The following is an 11395-nucleotide window of genomic DNA, read 5'->3' on the forward strand; positions in this document are numbered from 1 at the left end:
AACTTCTTTAATTCCGGTGGATGGGCCTTGATCATGTTGATATCACGAGATACAAATCTAATAGTAAATACCGAAACACACAGCGTGTAGCATTCTCAGTCCAACAATATTGTAGCTGTTTAATATTTTCATGAAAATAAGTATGTGCAAGTGAAGAGTGTCCCAACTTTCTATCATGGTTATGTTTAAAAATATATATTTCCTCAATATAACACGTTCTGCACACCCACCCAAATAGGACTAAGATTAAATATAAAGAATAAAACAGCAATGCACCCAATATAAAAGCCAACCAAGGTAAATTTGACTCGGACAGTGGATATCACAAGTGTACGTCTTCCTATACTGTAGTAAAAATTCAAATTAATACGCGCTAAGCTAGAATCCGAGATGCAAAAACTCGAAAATACTTCGCCGAGGGTATTTTGTCTTTGTGACGTCACAATAGTACTGCGCTAACAAGGATATGATTCATTATGACGAAACATTTTCACAAATGTGCATGACATACTAAATCTCCATTTTTATGGGTTTCGGAATTCCTAAAATAAAATCTGAATAAACAGACAGGTGCGCAGCATTACATAAATACCTATTTTATAAAAAACTCAAAATCGCCAAAAATGACTTACGCAATTCGGTTATTAGCGTGACGGGTCGGCAACTAATAGGCCGCGAGCCGAGGCCATTTATCTTTCAGTTTCGTAGCGCACATCAGGTAACTACCTGAAAATGATTTTAAAATGTTCCTTAGAAATTTAGTAACAAATATTGCCTTGTTCCCACTTCCAAAAGTTGCACGTTTTACAGAAAAGACGCTTTTACTACAATAAATATGTGTTACCATCTGTCCTATTTTCTCTGCTTTTCCGGTATCATGGGCCAATGAACGCAGACTTCTGCACGACGTAACAGTCAAGTTAGTCAGCTGTAGGTGGATCCCCAGTGGTCGGATGAATATCAGATGTACTCAACTGCTCGCTTTTGCGTTGAGTAGCCTTTCCATAGTTTTTTTCAGTTACCGGTAATATTAGTCCAGTTATTCTAAGGAGGTGTTGAAAAGTATAGGTAAGATATTAAACACTTGTATATCCTTGCCATAAATAGCAATTTTAGTTGAGCACTAGCTCATAAGACGTTGTTAAATAGGTACGGTGCGGTAACTCCAAGGAAGGCTAGACCTAGAATAATATGTCACAAACAACGATATTTTCTGGCTTGCATGAAATGTTTATGATTAATTTAATGACTCTTCTTGACTATTCAGCAGACTTATACTACTATATAGGCCACAGCATATTTGGAAATAGAAATGAATGGCTGTTTCTGTAATGCACGGTTGTGTGAAAAAGAAGAAATTAATCAATTTTACTAATGTCGGTTGGTCTAAATCTAAATTCATAGAGTCGACAAGAACCTGGGAAGCAATGATAAGTTATGCCGGAGTGGAAAGAAAGGTAGCATTGGAAATGATTGAGAGGTGAGAAATGAAGTTGTAGACAAACAGTTGATGTTTCAAAATATAGTCTATAGTCCATACTCATACTGTCATAGGACATTTCAGACTGTGATATATCAAAATTTAGTGTAGATATAGTCTAGTAATGGTATGCAAACACTGCTGGACTGTAGAACATGCAATGAGCATATATACGCTCATTTAGTACATCAGATAAAATGCATTATGTATTCAAGGTATTAGTTAGTATTTAAGGGTATTTTTAAAATCATGCTGCTCCAAATATTATTTTCTTCCTTATTTTAGATACTGTACTACAAAAGAAAACGGCAATGTTCCACCAATCCGACCTAACGCAGGCTCTGATCCCTGCTGCTATCAGTGCTATAAAATGGATTAAACAAGAAGTCTTGAAGCTTAAAGGTATATGAGAATCATAATAGTTGCAAACAGCTTAGATGGGCTATTCATATTGAAATACTTTAGCACTTTTCTGCAATTGGAACTGCCCATCAAATTCATGTTGGAGACTTCATTGAGATTTTCAATTCATTTTTTTCCCTCGACTATGAAGATCTTTTGAGGTTAACGAGGTATTAATAAATAAAGCTGAGGAATTTGAAGAGGATATGAAGAATGTAAATGATACCAGGGCACGTCTATTTAACACTGTCAAACATAAGGATTATACTCTCCACCCAACAATGATTCACTGAAGAAGCATGTGGCCCTCAAATCAGTTCTTGAGTTGGCAAACTGCAAAGAAAAATAGTCAAAATAATATATGAAAGTGTGCCAAAATCAACTTAAATTGCACAGATTTTTGTTTTTGTATTGACTGCAGAAATCACAGTACACCTATAGAGGAAAAGTCGATTTTTGAGATAGTGGATTTCGAAAACAATTCAGAAGAAAGTGAATTAGATATTACAGTTGATTTAATAAGTATCATACATTTGTTTTTTTTTCGGACATTTGTTAGTGTCGTAGTCCTGTTTCTAGAAATATTATTGCCTTTGTTCAAATACATAACCACAAACTAAAAAAAGATTAATTGTAAATTGTAATATTTCTGTTCACTATGTTATGTACATATTATATGTACATTCATTTAATTTTCTTGACTTTTGCGGTAAATTTCTAAGTGAGAAATAACTGATTTGTTTGTGTTTTCGTGCTCACGATGTTAATTTGTGACTTCATTGCTTAAAAATAAATACGTTTGATACTTGATAGCTTCTATAAAATGGATGTAGCTTTTTATGCTGTTCTTGTTGTAAACTGCTTGTGGTTATTACATAAAATTTATTCTCAAATGTGAATCAGCGTTGTTGGTGTCGCTGCTTTCGAGGTCACTCCCGACTCCTGTCACACAATTAAAGTATTTTTTGTTGTTGGTTACATGTATGCCATATTTTTCGTAATCCACCTAATAAATTATTATTGACTGAGGAAGTCCGATTTTGGTCAGGCAAATCATTACAGGAATACATTTGTGTTAGTGTGCTGTAGGGCTCTCGAATTGTATAGTTCTTATGTATGCGTTGTAAACTTATGGTTATTTAATTTCCGGGAACCTCTTATATTCAATTTCGCACCAGGATTGTGGAACAAGCTGTAATGCGTTCATTATGTTCGTTTTCACACAAAACTGAAGAATTTATTTAGTTACCAGATGTGCGCTACGAAACTCATTTTCTGGGCGTTTTCATGGTTTCGTCTCACGACCCATATCCGTGGTAAGGATCTACAAGTGTTTAATAATTTACTTATACATTTTTCAACAACGTCTTAGCATAACTTAACTAATAATAACTAAACAGGGCTATGGAAAGCCCGCCCAACTCAGCGCAAGGTCGAGCAGAAATAACTAATATTCATCCGCTCGCTAACAGCTGGTTTAATTCAATTGTTACGTCATGCAGAAGTCATTGTTCAGTGCCGAAAATGTAGAGAATATCAGATCGTAGCACATATTTCTTGTAGTAAAAGCGTCTTTTCCGTAAAACGTGCAACTTTTGGAAGTGGGAACAAGGCAGTATTTGTTACTAAATTTTTAAGGAACATTTTAAAATCATTTTCAGGTAGTTACCTGATGTGCGCTACGAAACTCACTTTCTAGGCGTTTTCCAGGGCCTCGGCTCGCGGCCTATAAGCTTATGCAATAAATTATACGCGTTAAGAAACTTATGTTGATAATATACTGAAAAAACGAAAGCCATGCTATTTAATGCGAGATTTGTATTTATTGGCTGGCAATTAACTGTTCCAATATTGGAGATATGGTCGACATCGACACATGTAACGTGTTTCATACAGCCTACTTCAATATTTCCTTTTTTGTAGTTATCAATATTGAAAACCAGGCCTCACATTAATAAGATGTTGGGAAAAGTAACAATGCCTGTAAACCTCCTGTCTCTAGTCTGGGTATTGATTGATGTTTGATTGAACATTTGATTTTACTATTGTTTGTTTTGCCATAACTAATTTTTTACCCGGTGTGTTAACTTATGATTATCCTGATCCCTGAAGTATAGAATTAGCACTGACTAGTCATGACCGGTTAGCTATGAGCAAGTAGTGGAGTAGTCACTAGACACGTTCCTAGCGAGAATCATTTTGTTCGAGAGATCTTATTCCGACTGATGTGAGACTTTCTTATACGGGCGTTGAGGGAACAATTGACCTAGCGTCAATGCGACATAATGACATGGGAATTGTTTGTGAAGTCAGACATGCTGCTGAAATGCGTTATGTTTGTCTGGTTTAGTGCTTTTTTGATCGTGGAGTATGTCTTTAGATTGTAGAGGCTTCATTAGGGCCTTGTCCGTTTCTGTGTCACCTCTCTGCGGACCGGTAGTAAGTAGTAACCTTTCCGCGGACCGGCGATGGGCCGCGGCCACTGAAATGGAAATATATGGAACGATCTTCTCTCTCGTTTTGCGTTGTCGCTGCGCGGGACAATTTGATCGCCGCCATCTTGGCACTTATGCTTCCAAACTTTCTTCCTGCTGGTAGGGTAGTTCGCTGGTTCTGGCTTGTTTTTCGTGTTTAAAAGCTGCTAGTTTCATAATTGGGTATTTACGTTCAAACTTCCCTAAGTATAGGTGGCTAGGTTAGTATTTGTCACTAGCTAGTTAGTATTTTTTTTTTATATTTTAGGCTGACAGTACGATATAGTTACGGAATAGTTTAACTAAAGGTACGGTATGGCATTGCCAAAAAAATCTGAGGCGGAGAAAATGATTGGAAAAAGTAGCGGTATTGGTACTCAGTGCTCCGCATATGGTTGCAAAAAACGTTTTAAAAGGAAGGACTTTCGAAGTGATAGCGAGGGAGATGATGACGAGGAAAGTGTGCTGAAACGAAAATATCCAAGGACATTTCATAAGTAAGAAAAATAGCCCAGCAGTTTGTGTTAACAATATCAGTTTTCAGTTGTCTGCCAGTGTGTGTTTTAGCAATTTGTTCATAGCCTGCTAAACATTGTAAAAGATAAAGCTAGTTTTATTATCATGATATACAGATATATGTTAGAGTAAATGCATACAGGTGTAGCTGTCTCGGAACAGTATTGAGGCTCGTCTTCTGTAACTATAACGTCAGAAGTCAGTTTGTAGTAAAGTTGTAATTTAGTCAAAGTTGTTGGAAAAATTGTATAAGCATTTAAATCATTTGGGCTGAAGGCGACAGCAAGTTTATAACATACAAAGTGGTCAACAATTTAGCGCATAAAACTATTATTGACTAGAAAAGAGCGTTTTTGACTATACAGATAGACTATGTTAAATCCAAATTCTGGTTCTGGCCTGCTTCAATTCAAGTAGCTCAAATCCGAATAAATTGTGCACTTACTGCATGAAATGATTATCAGTTCTTTTTTGCTCATACATAATTAACAATATTTTTCTCAGATTCCCTTTGAATAAGGCACTTTGCGAGAAGTGGGTAACTGCTTTGCGGAGGGCGAATTGGATTCCAACTAGTTCTTCATGTTTATGCTCTGACCATTTTAAAGAGAGCGATATTAAGAGAACCGGGCAACGCACAAGAATTAAGGACAATGCTGTTCCGACCCGATTCAAAGCATTTCCAAAATATTTAAGAAAGGTATGCATAAGATAAACAACAAATTGAATCCTCAATAACTTTAAATGTTGTACCCAAAGCGACAAAAAATCCTGTCACATATTTTAATGTGTAATTCATTCATGTGTAAAGCAGAATTGGTCAGTGCAGGAGAAATTTAACAATGTGCTCCATGACTACTCATATTCACAGGTCATTGCTTCACCTACAAAGTTAAAAAAATTAAATCTCAGCTTACAACATTTAAAAGCAGTAAGAAAACGACTCCGGCTTTGTCAAAAAAAAACATATCGATTGCAAAAACATGTAAAATCTCTTGAAACGGTGCTAAAGTCCCTGAGAAAGAAAAACTTGGTGAGTGCTTCATGTGAAGAAAGTCTACAGCGATCTATACCTTCATCAATCTTCAATAGAATTTTAATGAATTTACAAACTGGAAAAGGCGTCAAATATCCCAAGGAGCTAAAAACTTTTGCTATGACTTTACAGTTCTATTCAAATAAAGCGTATCAATATGTGCGGAAAGCCTTAAATCTGGCTTTACCACATCCAAGCGTAATAAGAAAATGGTACCAGAAACTTCCAGCTGAGCCTGGTTTCACAAAAATTGCATTTGATGCGATCCGGCTGAAGGTGAGTGCTGCATCGCACCCATTGATTTGTGCTATGATGATTGATGAAATGGCAATTAGGAAACATGTTGCTTGGGATGGAGAAAGGTATCGGGGCTTTGTTGACCTGGGAAATGCTAAAAATCAGGATGATTCTGCCCCACTTGCCAAGGAAGCTCTTGTTTTGATGGCTGTTTGTGTGAATGGGTCCTGGAAAGTACCATTGGGATATTTTCTCATTAATGGATTGACCGGAGAAGAAAGAGCAAACATCATAAAGATTGGGATTCAAAGATTGAGTGAAACTGGAGCCAAGGTGGTATCCTTAACTTGTGACGGGCCATCTTGTCATTTTTCAATGCTCTCTCATTTAGGAGTTGTTGCCTCGCATGTAAGCATGCAATCATATTTTACTCATCCTTCGTGCCCATCTGAGCGGATTTATGTTTTCATGGACGTTTGTCACATGCTTAAATTAGTCCGAAACACCCTTGCAGAGTGGGGTGTTTTGCGTGATGGCAATGGGAACAAAATTTTGTGGGAATATTTTGTGCAGTTGCAAAAACTCCAATCAACTGAAGGTCTTAGGCTTGCAAACAAGTTGAAGCAAAGACATATACACTGGTATCAACAAAAGATGAAAGTTGATATTGCTGCTCAAACCCTGAGCAGCAGTGTTGCAGATGCGATCGAATACTCTGATACGGTGCTGAAATTCAAGCAGTTTAGTGGAAGTCAAGCAACTGTAAAATTTATCAGAATTTTTGACCAGCTTTTTGATGTGCTAAATTCCAGAAATCCCTTCGCTAAACGATTTAAGGAGCCACCTTCAAATAAAATAAAGACCTTCAAATAAGCATATTTGGGAACCATTCATGAATCAGGCATGTGCATACATTGCACAGTTGAAGGATTCTTCAGGAAGACCAATCTTGATGTCAAGAAGAAAAACTGGCTTTATTGGCTTTTTGTTATCTGTATCCAGTGCAAAAGGCGTGTTCAATGACCTGGTCACTTCAAAATATTTAAAATATCTTTTAATGTACAAATTTAGTCAAGATCATTTGGAACTCTTTTTCTGTGCTGTAAGAGGTGCTGGGGGATTCAATAATAATCCAACTGTGCAACAATTTACTTCTGCCTATAAACGACTGCTTATGAGAAGTGGGGTAAAAGGCACAGGAGGGAACTGTGAGCCCCAGGATGCAACAAGCATTTTGAATGTTTTGGACAGCTTCAGTCTGACTAATCATAATATGAGTTTAAGCTCAGTATCTTTTATGAAGAAATATGACCTTGAACCACGGACTCCACTAACTTCTGACCATGACTATGCTGACATACCTAACACAATCAGGTTGTCAGAATACAAGCTTCAAATAATCAAATATATTGCAGGATTTGTTGCAAAGAGGCTGCGAGATACCATGTTTTGCAAAAAATGCAAGGAGGCTCTCGTATCATCTACTGATCATACTTCAAGTTTAATATATTTTAAAAACCGTGGAGGATTAACAGTTCCGTCAGCAAGTGTTATAAAAGTTTGTAGAGAAACTGAAAAATGTTTTCAAAGAATATTAGCTACCTCTGGAGGTAGACTGCCCCAATCCACTGGGCTCATCAATGCTATCGTTATTGCAGTGCAAGATGGTTTAATCGATAAGCCTATTTTTCCCGACCTTGTAAACCACTGGCGCGATACAGGGTTTGGTGATTGCCATATTAGTTTGATGGTGAAGGCCATTATTAAAGCATATTGTGGCATAAGGGCCAAACATATGGCACGAGAGTTTAATGACCAAGCTTCTGCAGTTAATATAAGAAAAAAATTGTCAAAGTTAATTATATTTCAGCACCAGTGAGGAAAATTTTTCGTCATTTTCTCAACAGGTCATGCTTTGGCAATGAATAATTTTAAAATAAAGTTATTAAACAAGGTCAATCATTGTCTATTTGTATCACATTTTTCATCCTGGCATGGCCGAAATTACGTAATGTGGGTGATAATTTGGAATGCTATCAACGGAAACCTAAAATAAATTTTAAGTTTAAAATTTGTTTTAAGAAGTATTTCCAGTCTTTTCTGAACAAGTACTGATTCATACCTTTCATCTCGTACGTTTTCATTTGTGCGATATAAAATGAAACGCTTTTTTTGCCACTACTGTTTTCAATTTTGTCCTATTTGTGTCATTACTCTTGTTTCACGATTTTTAGTTACAATAAATTAACATGCTTTATTATAGGTATAATGTAAAATGTGAACCGCCAACCTTATTCATGTGGGGGAGATGTTTACTTAGTGTGTGTTATTATTTGTTTGGTTTGTTGGCTAATGACTGGATGTTAAATAAACTTCGCTATCTATCCAAGTTTTCTGATTCTTATTATATTACAGAGGTGTGGCCAAAACTGAATAGGCTATACAGAATACCGTATTTGCTCGTTTAATAGCCCGGGCGCTTATTTTTTTAAACAAACTCACTAACCAGGCCCTTATTCAAACCGGCGCTTATTCAAGCAGGGGCCCTTGTTATTTTTAAAGTAAAATTATACACAAAAATTACGGTACCGGTATCTTTGAAGACAAATATTTGACGACATTAATCCTTTTTCCATGTCAAACGCAAAGTATTCACGTCTTAAGAGTAATTCCCTCATATTACGCTTCTTATTTCCTATTGCTCTCTACCACTGAAAAATCAGCTTTCACACCGGGCGGGTATTCAAGCACCGCCCCGTATTTATTTTTATGTCCTGTTCACACGGGCGGCTATTCAAACGGGCGCTTAATCAAGACCGGGCGGTTAAACGAGCATATACGGTATGTTATGAAAAGTTTTTTTGAACATTGGAAATCGAATATATTCTAAATTGGAAACAACTTAATTTGGAAAATTACAATAATCAATGTCTTAGCTCCGATAACATTTTAATTAGCAAAAAATGGTATCAAGGCGCACAAAATATGAAGCCGGGCTAGGTAAACTATGGCCAAATACAAGAAAATGGGTTGGCGATTCCGGTAAGCCACTCGGAGCAATGTAGCCTACTGTGTGATTGGTTAGGCAATATTATTCATCCACGATTAATGCAAAATGAAAAATTAGCACGGTATGGCGAGCTTGGATGTATTAGCGTTTCATACCTAATAAGAAACGAATCAAGATCAAGCGAATATACAAAAAAAATCGACGCAAATAATTGGTATCTGTCAAATCCCATATGAAATACATTACGCGCTACGCAAAATTTGGAAGTCTAACGTCAAAACGAGAGAGGCTTCAAATGGTCCCGCGAAAACGAGAGAGAAGCACACTCTATATTTATATATCTCTGTGGCCGCGGCCCGGTGGTTGCCGACCACTGCTTTAAAATACGGACACGAAAAAGCACTGTCAGAGCAGTGTTCCCATAAAAAATTAAAATACAACGAAATTTTTTTGTGAAATATCGGTCACAATGGTCAATATACCATAAAATAGAAGTAATGATTTTTTAATAACCTGTAATTGAATACAAAAGGTTTAGTAGTGCAGAAAAAAATCTTTCTCGACAACAATGTCAAGGCTTTCAATTGACAACAATAAAAATTTAGCAAAACCATTTTTTATGCACACTTCATGTCCAATTACCAAAGAAACAGCGACGAGTTACATGTACAAAATACCTTATGGACCTAAGGTAAACGCCCATAGTCCATAACACTATTATGGTGGCCCATCGTTGTCACGCGTAAAATTGAAAAAAAAAATGAAAAAAAAATAAAAAAAAACACTGAAAATAAAAGCAAAATAAAAAAATAAAGGTGAAAAAACATGAAAAAAGAATTAAAAACAAAAATGCAAAAAAAAATGCAAAAAAAAAAATTAAAAATAAAAACGAAAATAAAATAAAAACGAAATAAAAAAATGCAAAAAAAAAAAAATTGAAAAAAAAAAAAAAACTCGAATAAAAAGAAAATAAAAAGGTTGACAACGATGGTCCGCCTCGTGGCCCAACGTTGTCACGCGTTTTTAATTTGAGAAATTTTGCTGCTGCTTGGGACCAACGTTGTCAGGAATAATCCTACGCGCACAAATGCGTTCCCTGGGTTTCTAACTCACTACTGATTTTCTTGAGCAATATCCAATAAATTAAATACGAAAATGTTTTATAAATTTTCATGCTACAAGTTCAACCAGAAGTAATATATTTATAATAATGTTAAAAGAATATAGAATTGAATACGAAAATTCGTTTTTACGTGTAGAAGGTAATTGAATTAGAGAATGCTGCTTAACTGCTCAGTTGTCCGGACACTCGTGCGATGCCGCTACCGTCTGACCAAAGGGGTTATAGTCGCTTTGCGTCTGACCGTAACGGTACCCATGCAATCACTCATGAAACGAATGGGAGATACGGATAGTCTTGTAGAATATAGTGAATCAAGGGATGGATCATTGGTCTGGATCGGTATGTTATGGCTGTACGGTATGGGGCAGGCGCAGAGAGTGTTTCAGTAGTCTATATTCTACGAGACTATCCGTATCTCCCATTCGTTTCATCGATACGGTCAGGCGCAAAGCGACTATAACATCTTTGGTCAGACGGTACCGGCATCGCACGTGTGTGCGGACAACCTAGCAGTTAAGCAGCATTCTCCAATTCAATTACCTTCTACACGTAAAAACAAATTTCCCGAATTTTCGTATCCAATTCTATATTCTCTTATCATTATTATAATTATATTACTTGTAGTTGAACTTGTAGCATGGAGAATTTATAAAAGATTTTCATTTTGAATATTGCTCAAGGAAATTCGAAGTGAGTTAGAACCCCATGGAACACCGTTTGTGCGCGTAGGATTTTTCCTGACAACGTTGGTCCCAAGCAGCAGCAAGTTTTCTCAAAATGAAAACGCGTGACAACGATGGGCCACGAGGCGGACCATCGTTGTCAACCTTTATATTTTCTTTTTATTCAAATTTTTTTTTTTTTTTTACTTTTTCCTTTTTGCTTTTTTTCATTTCGTTTTTATTTCAAATTTTTTTTCACATTTTTATTTTTGTTTTATTTTTTTATGTTTTTTCACCACTATTTTTTTTTATTTTACTTTTATTTTCAGTTTTTTATTTTATTTTAAATTTTTTTTTCAATTTTACGCGTGACAACGATGGGCCACCATACACTATTCTGCATTCGGGGTGTTTGAGAAATTCAATTCATTTTGATTAAGTGAACTCTTCTTTAA

At 36.1% G+C, this 11395-nt stretch overlaps 1 long non-coding RNA gene across 2 annotated transcripts; it reads left to right on the forward strand.

The window, feature by feature from the left end:
* The first annotated feature begins 679 nt into the window (after positions 1-679).
* On the forward strand, positions 680-2879 carry LOC144414761 (uncharacterized). Of its 2 annotated transcripts, XR_013470667.1 has the most exons (3): positions 680-1480; positions 1766-1882; positions 2304-2879. It is a non-coding gene; the product is annotated as an uncharacterized LOC144414761 (long non-coding RNA). The 2 variants fall into 2 exon arrangements; XR_013470656.1 differs by lacking the exon at positions 2304-2879 and having other exon boundaries at positions 691-1480; positions 1766-2257.
* The last annotated feature ends 8516 nt before the right edge of the window (positions 2880-11395 follow it).

This window comes from Styela clava, chromosome 2, assembly GCF_964204865.1.
Source record: "Styela clava chromosome 2, kaStyClav1.hap1.2, whole genome shotgun sequence".
Classification (NCBI taxonomy): Eukaryota; Metazoa; Chordata; class Ascidiacea; order Stolidobranchia; family Styelidae; genus Styela; species Styela clava.